This window comes from Macrobrachium nipponense, chromosome 23 (genome assembly GCF_015104395.2).
Source record: "Macrobrachium nipponense isolate FS-2020 chromosome 23, ASM1510439v2, whole genome shotgun sequence".
Taxonomy (NCBI): Eukaryota; Metazoa; Arthropoda; class Malacostraca; order Decapoda; family Palaemonidae; genus Macrobrachium; species Macrobrachium nipponense.
In genome coordinates, this window is record NC_061090.1 from 23,128,544 (window position 1) to 23,141,428 (window position 12,885).

At 41.0% G+C, this 12,885-nt stretch overlaps 1 protein-coding gene across 1 annotated transcript in view; it reads left to right on the forward strand.

The window, feature by feature from the left end:
• The first annotated feature begins 1,624 nt into the window (after positions 1–1,624).
• Positions 1,625–12,885, forward strand: part of LOC135197283 (protein transport protein Sec31A-like) — a 178,742-nt gene continuing 167,481 nt past the window's right edge. The window contains 1 exon segment of the mRNA XM_064224415.1: positions 1,625–1,728. The gene's annotated coding sequence lies outside the window, so the exon portion shown is untranslated.

Consider the following 12,885-nt stretch of genomic DNA (forward strand, 5'->3'; position numbering starts at 1 on the left):
ATTATTATTATTATTATTATTATTATTATTATTATTATTATTATTATTATTATTATTATTATTATTATTATTATTATTATTATTACATTTTCCTTAAAAGTGGGTGACCTCCGATAAAAAAAAGGACAATAGTTATTGCCACATACATAGTACTTAAACAAGTTAATCGTGGATGAACTCCCCGTACAGAAAAATGTTCTTAATATTAATTGTTACTTAAGCATACTCATAAATCTCACCAGCCTTTACTGTAGACCCCTATATATACACTTAACCAGTCACTGCCATTTTGCATGCACTTTGCACTTCTTAGATAACAATACAAAGCTGAAAAGATAAATAAATAAATAAGTTAAAGTTATTACATTATATGTAAAAGCAAAACTGAGGTGAAGTTAAAGAATATAGTATCGAGCTCTAGAAATTGTGAATTTCACGAATTTCAGTGTCTGAATGTTTTTTTTATTATGCTTATTGCTCTCTGAAAAAGTATCACTTTCATTTAAATTTAGACTAGAAAAATCTTGGTAAGTTCTAGAGGATTTATAAGTAAGATGAAGCCTCATTTTTTCACTTCTAACTATTATCTCCCCTTACGACTGCTATCATGATAAGGACTATATTTTTCTTTCTATTATATTTACACAACAATATTTCCTCTGTGATTTGAGACTTTTTAGGAGTAAATCCTTTCTGTTACCGGTATAATTCGTTACATGATATCATAAAATAATCTAATTCCATCCATACAGCATATGCAAGAGTATAACTACGACAAGAATTGTGTCCGCTAATACACGTTCACTAATTGAAAAAATCATTACAAAGTATGCAAAAGCCCCGTTTTGGTAGGCTGCATTTAGCAAATGACACCGGTAAACACAAGCTGTGTTTTGATCAAATATTAAGTCGACTTCACTATAATGGGAAACATGAGCGCATATATCACTTATCAAAGAAATGACTAAATAAATCTTACAAACAAGAAAATTAACAATGCACAGTTTTGACAAATATTTATTTTTTGTATTGAAAGTCGACTATCCACGTATAGAAGAAGCACTGCCATATTCCCTGCGCCAGTAAAAAGTTGCCATTAGGAAAAAAGGCAAAAGAGGAATAAAAGAAAAGGCAGATTCTACTATTGGGTGTTCATGATTACATCCTAATTTCATATTTTACACATTTTATTGTACCTTTGGTCTCTGACTTTCCTAAATAACGTTTTAGTGAAGGGCACTTCATATCCATCATTGAAAGTGGGACAGAACCCTCAAAAGCATATGTTACGGTGATCAGAATTATGTTTACACATGAAGAGCACCATTACTATGTCATTCATAATCAATACTGAAGTATTTTAGCTCTGCTGTGCCCATTTATTCACTATTTCGCAAGTGCTATTATTAGCCATTCCTACTTCTACCATCTGACTTTTCATGTTTTGCGTCGGGGTTAAGATTTAGATCTTGCCATCAGGCTGCAGTGTGATTACACACAAGAGATACGATTGGAGACGATTTTAATAATAAAACATACAAATTAAAGTCCATAATGCTATTAAGCGTAAAAGATATAACGTAATCTAGTTATGTTTGTTTCTATTAAAATATAACTCGCCCTATCCTCCTTGAATTCGCCACGTAGAAATAGTTGACATCAGAGGTTCGTAAGAGTAGGTTGTGTGGCTGTTTCTTCTAAGCCGTCAAACCTTGTGTTTAGTCTTCGGTGAGTTGTACGCACTTGTCATTGCTAGAAATGAATTTAATGCAATCCTAGCCTTGTTGTTGACTGTATTAATTTTGGTAATATCGACTGCGGGGTAACAATTAACGGGAAACTGGGGTTGGAGAAGGTAAACTACTTTAGGGTTGGGCAGTGGAAATTAAGGTCAGCTGTTGTTGTTGATCTGTCGTGTGGGCAGAGAGATTTTGACAGTCGGGTTGTCATATTCCTACGGTTTATTGGTTACAGTTTATTTCCTGGCTGTCATCGAGGGCGGTTCTCCGTCCCAGTAGGTCATGATGTGTTTATTTTTTAAGTTAGTATAAAGGATGGGGTAAGGGTACGTGATTTTAAATACCAATTTTACGTAAGATGTTGGTTAGGATAGCCGTCATAGGCTATCCTATGTCAACGTAGTGTGCTAGCCTGGCCAGTGCTGTGAGGGGATGAATTCCTAAAAATTTAAATCTTTCAGAGTCAAATGACAGAGAAAGAATAAAAAATAGTAAATTTATTAGTAAATTAAGTATTAACAGAAGACTTTATGGAAGAATTAAAGTGAAGGCTAAAAAACTACTACAAACAATAGAGAATGTAGGATAGTAAGAACAACCAAATATCTAGTAATAGATTTCACCACATATTTTAGATACGGTATTATTTTGTGTGTTGTTGTTAAAAGTCCATCTGCTTGGACCAAAAAGATAAGCAACTGGATACGAATATGGTTCTTATAACATAGTAAAAGTTACTAAACATATTCATAACACAAAAGCTGTAGAAGAACAAAAAGAGTACAGCCTAACCTAACCAATAAGGTATCAGCCTGGCATAGCTGCAGGGAGAGAGCTCGATCAAACTTAACTTTGACCTGATCTCGGTCATTTGTGGGTTCGGGATATGAAGGAAAATACAGGAGAGAGATAAATTCACGTGCATGCAATGGAGGTCTTGTAAAAATAATAATCGATGAAACGTTTAACACAGGTGTATTCTTCTTAGCTACACAGGTGGCCTTTAACTGTAATTATTCGTTAACTATGCTAGTGCACAACCGGACGGCAGGTTAGACTTATTGACACTCATGGTGGCGCACGTCTTTGTGTGGTGGCCGACGGGAACGGGACTGCGGGGTCACTGGGCACTCTCGACCCAGTTTGTCTGTCCTCTATGAGACCCGCTAACGAATTGCTTTGACCGATGGTGCGGCATGTTTCAAATGCCCCCTTTCAGATGGCATTGTTATGCAAGAAGCTGATTGGTTATTCTGGCTCCTTAGACACAAGGGCCAATCACGAAGGGATATAGAAATACGTGGCACTCTTTTGAACTGCCAAGCCATGCCAACTTGTAACGTCTTTTGCGGTTGACTTGTTTTGATACACATACACACAGAATCACTTATAACGGTTTCACGGGACTTCAGACTATCACGGAGAAGGCATATTCAAAACTGTATTGAATCAGCTCATCACTCCCTCCCCAGTTCTTGCATCCCGCAAGACATACACTGATCTTATGATTTGCGCATTGTCGTTCTTCTTTGAGTGCCACACCGCCTTTGAGTGCCATACCATCCAGTTTGTGCAAAATTTAAAACTATTAAGGTAGGGCCATTTGGCGTGTTACAAACACAATTTACAACAAATGAATCTCACGCCTCACAATGTGTCATACAGAAAAACAAATTTAGGTTCACATTCAATAACATCAATGTAAAAATGGATAGTCACAGCTCCAGCTTGAAAAAGCTAAATTCAAAACAAAATTTCACATAATCATGAGTCAAAAATGAAACGTTACTCATAAGAAATTTGGTTAAAAGTATAAGAAAACTTACTGAATTCCTTCTGCAACTAAATTTAACAAGAAAAAAAAAATCAAAGATTACACACAAAAATTACCTTTTTTTTAAAATAATCTCACATTCCCATATCATCGATGGAAGATCATGAATTTCTGATAAGGTATAAACAGCATTGACAACGATATGAAATTTTGGACACAGCATAATGGGCATCAATAGAGATGGACAAAAATTAAATGCATTGCAATAAGATGTTTAACACGACTTGAAATGCAATAAAAAAATAATACTGCAATAAAAATAACACAATTATGAATACAAAGACTCACTCACGATATGCTTGGAACTGTAACAAAATGTTTAGAAAATTAGACATAAATTTCTCAGCAATAACTGACATGAAACAAAAGTGCATAAGCATGTTTTTATGATTTTTCTGCTTACTTTGTGATGGACACATTTATTCATGACTCGCGCTGGTATGCTACGCAAGGCAACTACATGCCCTTACAAATTATGTGGATGGTTTGCTTTATCGAAGAGGGAGGAAGGGCGGCACAAGTTACTGTTTTTTTTCTTTCTTTTATGAAGAATTTATCTCGTGCATGTTCAGAAAACTGTGACTTGTCAGTCAACTCCCTTACACACTAGCAAACCCACGCACACACTCATCACATACACACGTCCATGGCACTCACTCAGCACGTTCATACAACAGCTGACTCACTTGCCTCTGTCTTCTGTGGGACTCACCCACAGGTGTAACTGAAACATTTAACTGTATGTCTCGCAGTTCCTCTCTCTCTCTCTGGCTCGTGCCTTACAGTATACTCTTGGGAAGATCTTCTGCTACTTATTACTTTTGTACACGCAACTTCCCCGGCAGATATATACTTAGCTTATGTCTCCGACGTCTGACAGAAATTCGAATTTCGCGGCACACGCTGCAGGTAGGTCAGGTGATCTACCCCCCTGCCGCTGGGTGGCAGGAATAGGAACCATTCCCGTTCTAGAACCAGATTTTCTCTGTCGCGGTAGTGTCAACATATGTTGTTGCTACCTCCTGACTTGATTTTCGTTTTTCATCGCCATCGATCTTCTGGGCTGTCTTTTGCAGGGAAGTACTGGGTCTTTGGTTCGGCATACGCTTTTATGAACTTTTTAATGAATTTGGCTTCGAAAATTTCGAAGAATATATGACGTGTAACTACCGAAATTTTCGGTAGACACTCACATAGTTTGCAAGAAAGGGAAATATTAATATTTATTCATTAATATGTGTAATAAGTGTTAGAATTGATTGAGGAAATAAACTGACTTCCTACTTTAGGGAGTCAGTAAAGCATGTAACTAGATACGTTTCTTTTAAAAGTTTTTTGGATACTCGTACTAACGAGCAATTAGAGTATTAACGTACCTAGTAGTGTTGCATCCTCATCACCTTCTTACTTCGCAGAAACTTCAAATTCATAATTGCAATTTGAAGACAAGGATTGTGGCTCAAAATGCGAGCTATTAAAAGGTAAGAAGTGATTACTAGTGTTCCCCATTGCAGTGGAGGGTGCGTCTGATCGGCTCTGTCTCGCTCCCAGGTCTAGACCTCTTCCAAGCTCACAGGCCCAGAGGAGAAGGAATGTCGAAAGCCGTAAGGAGGTTTCAGAGAATCCCCACCGGTCAGGCGTCCCCTCGGCAGGTTCTGTAGAGCGTCCCAGACTGCCAAGGATAGCCATTGAAAAGGCATCCTTTAAAAAAGTGCGTCTCTTCATCTTACATCCGAAAAGACGAAGAATGTATATGTTTGGAGTTTGGATGATCTAGCGTGTTCTCAGAAAACTAAGAGAACACTGAGCAAGAGCCAGCCAGGAAGCCGCGTTCCAGCAAGCTAGCGTGAGCCACATTCCAACAGCCAGCAGCGAGCCGCGTTCCAGCAAACAGACTAGCGCGAGCCGCGTTCCTACAACCAAACGCGAGCCGCGTTCTAGAAAAAAAATTTTCTTGGCGCAAGGCGCCTTCAAAGAGACGAAGCGCCAGCCTGGCGCAGAAAAACAGACGGCTAGAGCAAGGAGCCTTATAGTAGAGTGGCAATCAGAATGATCCTTCCATTGAACGTTTCCGGGCAAGAGGCTCTTTCTAAAAGGGGTCTAGTAGGCGCTCGAAACTATCAGGGCGCACGGGACCTTCCACGCAAGCGGAACATTCCAGGAGCGAGTCTCCTTTCTAGCGTGCGGAACATTCCAGGCGCGCGGAACTATCCAGGCGCTAGGCGCAAGGAGCCAGGCGCCAGAATATTCCAAGTCTTCTTATGAGAGAGAGGTCAGTCGTGAGACTCCTCTTTGAGTTTTTAACTTGAGCATTCCCTGGCAAAGGTGCAAGATGTCGCACAGGCGGCCGTCGGTTTTGTCAGAAGGATTCTGATACTAAGAGAAGCCATTTTTTCATTATTCAGAAGACTCCTGTGTTTGGCAGTTCCTCTCAATGCGGACTCTCTCCTTCATTCATGCTCTTCCCTCGTTATGAAGAGGCAAGAGCTTTGGGAGTTTTCTTATAAGAATCTCATCGACGTTTGGGTATGATGGCGGATAGGAAATATTTACTTCCTTCTGTAAACCCTACAGATGAACAGGAATTCTGTCTCTTCCGCGATTTATGAGGAAATCACGAAGATTTAAAGAGTTCCTGGATTAACTTCCTTCCTTAAGGAGATATATATACTCTTTCTATCGTTCTATTAACGAAAAGAACGAAGATAGTAAAAATTTTTTCCTTTCTCTATGTGCCTCGGCAGGGAAAGAAGGTAGTAGAGTATCTGCTGTATGAGAATGCGATACGGCAAATCATAAGCACATACCGTAGTTACTTCTTTGCTGAGCAACTCAATTACCAGTATCCTTCCAGGAATTTCCTAGGAAGGACTACGCTTAAAGGGATTGTTAAGACAACACCTACTTAGCTTCTAGATTTATCGAAGTCTTGTTTCGCTTAAATATGCATTAATAAGAACTTCCTGAAGTTCGATAATAATTTTATAAGATTCCTTTATTGAATGGAGTAGCTGGCAACTCTGGAAGAGTAAGGCCAGACGGCTAACGGATTGCTATCGCTAGACCAACGCAGTACCATGTAGGTGTCGGTCATGATTGGTTAGTTACCTAGCGACCAACGCAGTACCATGTAGGTGTCGGTCATGATTGGTTAGTTACATGTCTCTCTCCTGCGGGATGGAATGACTAACCGTGTCTCCCCTACAATCGCGGTTTTAGCCTCGGATTGAGGGGATAGTTAAGCACACATAAATAAAATATTGTCTGCCTTTTGCTAAGAAGCTTTCAATATAAAAGATATTACAACATTTCAATGCTGTTTACCGTAGGTAACATTATTAAAGGATTCTAACGCAGTGGAACTCTATATTATATAATGCTCTCTTGCTTACGAAAGCATGGCTTATTAGAGTACATGCTTAGTGAGAAGATGAATGTAGTAGAGAATTCACTTAAGACTACGGTATGGTCAAGTCTTATGCACATACCGAGGTTAACTACAGAATTCCTAGTATCCTTACAAAGGTTTCCTAGATTAATGCTGTTTACCACAATGTGACAGTATTATAAAGGATTCTAATACGGCAGAGCATGATATAATATAATTCTCTCATCCTTTCGAGAAACGCACACAACCTTTTTAGAATCGGATATTGCTCAAGAGAAGATGGGTGAGTCAGATGGGAAACATTCTCTTAGTGGCAGAAGTTGTTTCCATGAATGGACTATACTACGTATATAAAAGTTTTTTCCTACTAAGAACGGAATTAACATGTGAAGGATGTCGGGTACCATAAAGGCACAGATGTTCTGGCACATAACCTAAAAAGAACTAGAAGGAAGCGCCAGCCTGGCGCAAAGCGTCAGAAGCGCCAGCCTAAATTGCGCCAGAAGCGCCAGCCTAGCGCCAAATGCGCTAGAAAAGCCCATCCAAGAATATTTTCTTGCTTCGTTTAGCGAGTTATTAACCTGAGTCCAGTAGCCTCTCGACAGCAGGCTCGTAACGGCAAGATTCGTTCCTGATTTCGTTACCCATTTAATCGGAAAGGGGTCGCTTACGAGGAATGATGAAATGATTTATTTTAATCCCTTAGGCCAATTCCACGACTCTCTCATATCGCAAAGAGCATCGAGAATCTCTTTTCGCCCCTGTTCGCGTTAACAAAAGAGAACCTATTTGGGAACAGACACGGAACGTAACGATCCTTAAGAGGTTCGATGCAAGATTTTGCATGTCCGTTAGAACCTTCTCGATCGAAGGATAATAACTGTTAACGTATGTCTAACATTTATTGAAAAGAGTTGTGAGAACCTGCGGAAAGTCTTCTTCATAGATCATCTTGCAAGGTAGGTAGAAGACGAACAGGCTTCCTATAGGCTGCTTCCTTTTCCTCGAACCAAGAGAGGTAGCAATATACGACATCTTTAATTTAAAGAAGGGGAATAAACTTAAGTCTTTTTTCCTCTAGTTTATAAATTCTTAACAGATATTAAGATAAATGGGCGTCAAAGGAAGAGAGGATGAATGCCTCATTTTGGCCTTAGAGAGGTTGGATTCACAGAAGTCACGTTCTTCTCACAGCATGTTTCGTAAGGCTTTTCCAAGAGTATCTGGATATTCTATCAGAATCTATTATAAATAGACCTGAAAAACCTCTCCACTCTGAGTCTGTCCGCGTGCAGACTGACCAGAAGTGGACATGAATGAGAGGATTTTTCAAGGTAAATGACAATAGTCATGGCTAAGACATAGAATTGCTGCAGATCGTGCTAGATGGAATGAGGAAACTGTCCTCTTCCGATACCTCTGTGAACCACATAGGGAGGTTTTTCTTCACTTTCAGAGGAAGAATCACCTATGTATATATCTGCTATCAAAGAACGCAGTAAAAGGCTATCTCTGTCTCTACAGGGGAATTAGAGATAAACAGAGGATTAAGATCTTCGGTATCTTATACGATACCGCAATACGACAAGAGTAGGATATCGTGTACTTCGAATGGGATCTTTTTGTGGCCACAGATTCCGTGTTCCGACAAAATGGAACTGCTCCTCATCAAACTCTTTGAGAAGTTTATGAAGGAATTCTTTGTTTCTCTTTAGCCCCTAAAACAACAAGGAAAGAAGACAAGTGAATTTTTTGTGCATTGGAATCTCGCATCAGATTCAATGGAGAGACAGCAATGGGTTCTTGACAGCATAGTATGTCTGGCAAAAGAACTAAAACCCTCTATTCCTGACGCAACGCTTTCAGATAGAAGTTTCGTTCCCCAGCCAGGGTACTTACATTTTCATCTACAGAAGAAGAGATGATTTAAACGTTTGCCTACAGAGTCTTCGGGGTGCGATGAGGACTCGAAATGCTTCCCAGAAGGTATTCAGAAGGACAATAAGAGCTAGAAATCAGGGTTCCGCCCAATTTCAGCTCGGAGTCTCCTTCGACTTCCAGACTCCTTCCCTTCCTTCGGGCAAGGATAGGGAAGATTCTGCAACGAGGAACCTCATCAACATGTAAGAAGAGATCTCGTTAGCAAAGGAAGTATTCACGAAGGATCCTCCTCGGAGGAAGACTTCTCTCTCGTATTGTTAGATATCCTGTCGTCTACTGGATGTAGCTGACTACAATCACCTCCCCTTGCCAGGGGCCAAAAGCTCAAAGGGGAAGAATTTCTTCCACCCTTCTCCAGTCTCCTGATAAACTGTGTGGTTGTTCAGGACGCTCGGACAATGTAGCGCCAGCCAGGCGCCAAATGCCAATACAGGCGAAAAACGCCAGAGGCGGACAGTTCCAAGGAACTCTGTCATGGTCGGATACTGAGAAGGAGCGGCCTCCAACCTGGCGCAAATGCGCCAGAGGAGCGAACAAATCAAAGACAGATATAAGAGTGTCCGATGTGGACATCGCCAGACAGCCTAGAGACTCTTCCAAGCTCGAAGCTCCAGCAAGTGTGGAGGAGCCAAGCCAGGCGCGAGGCGCCAGCCAGGTGCCAGGCTCCTTCAAGGCTAGGCTCCAGTCAGGATTGAGGATCCATCCAGGCGCAAGGCTCCTTTCAGTAAAGAGAAACCTAAAGCTCTGTCATGTAAGAGGGCTAGTCCCCATTGATATGATACAGGTAAGGCTCTGCCATGTAAGTGGGTCAGCCCCCATTGGCACGATCCGAGAAAGCTCTGTCGTGTAAGCGGGCTAGCCCCCATTGACATGCCATCCAGAAGGGTTTGTCAGTCATAGGTCCCTACCTCGCTGAAACTCTTGAGGCATGTCAGACTCATAGACAGTAATCATGAAGTCTTCTGCCAGGCTCCAGGCGGCTCCAGCCAGGCACGAAGCGCTAGCCAGGCTCCAGCTTCACCCAGAAGAGATCTATATCAAAGAACGCCCTGGCCTTCTTTGAGACAATGTGATCTCCTAAGCACTTGATAAGTGCATTGATGATTCCTTCAAACAGCTGAGAATTAAAAGCGCATGAAGTGCGAGCTTTTCCGAATTCTTGTTCTTTCCTTAACAATATGTCATAAGGACATATTAGCTGTCACATACGGGAGATGTAACTCTGTGTTGACTTCCCATTATCCAAAGGATGTCAAGATAACCTACGAGAGATCCTTCTCTCTTGGTTGATACGTGTCTGCGGATACATTGCTGGGATAGGGAGCCGATACTGATCCTTAACTAGTGAGTTAAATTTTATTTAACGTCGTGTTTTTTCTTTGGGTTGTTTGAAAGGAGTTTGGGGATAACTCTTTTCAACTTAAGCACTAACCCTCATGTTAGGATCAGGTGATCGGGATCGGTGTTGTGCTCCTTAATTATGCCACTAGGCATAGGCATATTGTCATGTTAAGAGGCTCTGTCGAGTAAATGGATAAGACCCCATCGACAGACCACAAGAACTCTTAGCCATAGGTCACATCCTCGCTGAGGCTCTTGAGGCGAAGCAGATTCCTAGGCATTAGCCATGGAATTTTCCGCCTGAACAAGTAGGAACCAAGGTTTTATTTATTTATTACCTACAACGTATGTTGTTTACCTGTCTATTCAGTAAATAGTTGTCTCTTACCCACCACCAAGGGTGTCAATCAGCTAAGTATATATCTGCCGGGGAAGTTGCATGTACAAAAATGATATTGTTAGAATACAATAAAGTTTTGTACATACTTACCCGGCAGATATATACGATGAATGGCCCACCCAGCCTCCCCTCAGGAGACAGGTGGAAGAGAAAATCTGGTTCTAGAACGGGAATGGTTCCTATTCCTGCCACCCAGCGGCAGGGGGGTAGATCACCTGACCTACCTGCAGCGTGTGCCGCGAAATTCGAATTTCTGTCGGACGTCGGAGACATAAGCTAAGTATATATCTGCCGGGTAAGTATGTACAAAACTTTATTGTATTCTAACAATATCATTTTTTTTATATGATCAATCCCCATAATGGCAAACTCTAACAGTTGCTCGATCCTACGATCTTGTTGAGAAATTAACATTCTTAAGGACATTTCTGTATCAGGAAAAAAAAATACAATTTGTTCTCACTTCATTATCACATTTAAAAATGACTTCTTTTTCCCAATGAAAATCTGATTACTCTTTCTCAATGAAATTCTGATTACTCTTTCAACAAAAATATCAGTCTCGTTACTTTACTCAAACAATTTCTTTAATGAACTTACGTTAATAATTCTGTCTTTAAATCTTAATCACAGTTCTTCAATGAGGACAAATGGAATGTATTGTCGCTCGTGATACTTTAACTATAACCAGAACACGGCCTAAGAGAACCATCTTTTTTTTTTTTTTTATTTTTTTTTTTTTTTTTTTTTTTTTTTTTTTTTTTCTAATGTTACTTTCTACAAATTCCCTATCTGAATTTCCCTAACACAACATGCCATTGATGACTCTACTAAAGGCTACACAACTCGTTCATTGTGCAGTTGATTTAATACTAATATTACTATCAGTGACAACTTTTAGCAATCACGACGGCTTTCTAGGCGGGGCAGGGTTTCCTACCTCCGGGGGTGTGAAGGGTATCCTCTCATCACATCCCCATAGTGTCCCAAGACACTATCCCGTAACTGTCCCTCTCTGCCTTACGGTTGAGATGTTCCCGTTTTCTATGCAATTTGCTCACGGGTCAGCAGCTTGAACTATTAGTGCCAGCAGCAGTGCCGGCGGTTCGCTAATGACGCTATTAGTTTGCTTGTTTGTCATGACACTTACCTGTCAGATATATATATAGCTGTATTCTCCGAAGCCCGACAGAATTTCAAAACTCCCGGACACGCAGTGGTCGGTCAGGGTGGTTAGTACCCATTCCCGCCGCTGGGAGGCGGGTGTCAGGAACTATTCCCATCTTCTATTCAGATTTTCTTCTGTCGCCGGTAATGTACACCTGTTTTCATTAACCCTCCGTTCTAGGATTTTGGAACTTCATTGCCGCTTAAGTATCTTGGTTGTTTTCTTTTTGGTTTATTAACTTGGATTTGCGGCTAGGCATACGCTATCATAAATTGATTTAATTTTGAATTTCTTGACATAGGAAGTCTGATTCTAGTTAGACTAGTTTCAGACTTTGTTGTCCGCAAGGGGTTAGGTGAGAATAACGAAACTTTCGATATATTCTCACTTAATATGCACGACGTGTCATCAATGTAATTAGTGTATTAATTGACTGATTCCGAAAGGAGATGTATGATTCGTTCGTATGTACGCAAATTAGAGCGTAATAGAATCAGGAAGTTTTCCTCCAAGATTAGTAAACAGAGTGTTTTAAACTTTTTTTTTGTTTTGCCAACCTTGTGGTATGGCCTACGGGCCTAGAGGAAGTGTCTGTGAGAGGTAATGCTCTTTTCTGTTATGGTGGATTACATCAGTAATCGGAATCTAAGGTGCTCGCTCTCCAATCAGTGTTGTGAGTGTAGTGATGTTGATTTTGCCCCTAGTGTTGGTGGAGGGGGCGTCAGATCGGCCTTATAATGCCTCTAGGTCTAGACCTCTCTGTCGGACTCCGACCACAGGGAGAGGGCATGTCGAAAGCCGAAGGAGGGTTACGAGGAACCCCCACCGATCTGGCGTCCCTTCGGCAAGACCTGAAGACGCTTCTCAGGCTGCCAAAGATCGTGCACGCGCACGAATCCTGAAGGATTGCTTCTCGTCCTCTGAGGCGTCCTCCCCGTACAGGGGTTGGAGCTCTCGGAAGGACTCGCGCCCTTTAAATAGAAGCTTATTGAGGAGGACGCTTCACGTCCTCTCTCTATTGTCGTGCGATTGTAATCGCCGCCTTAACAATTTGACGACTTTCCAACACATGGG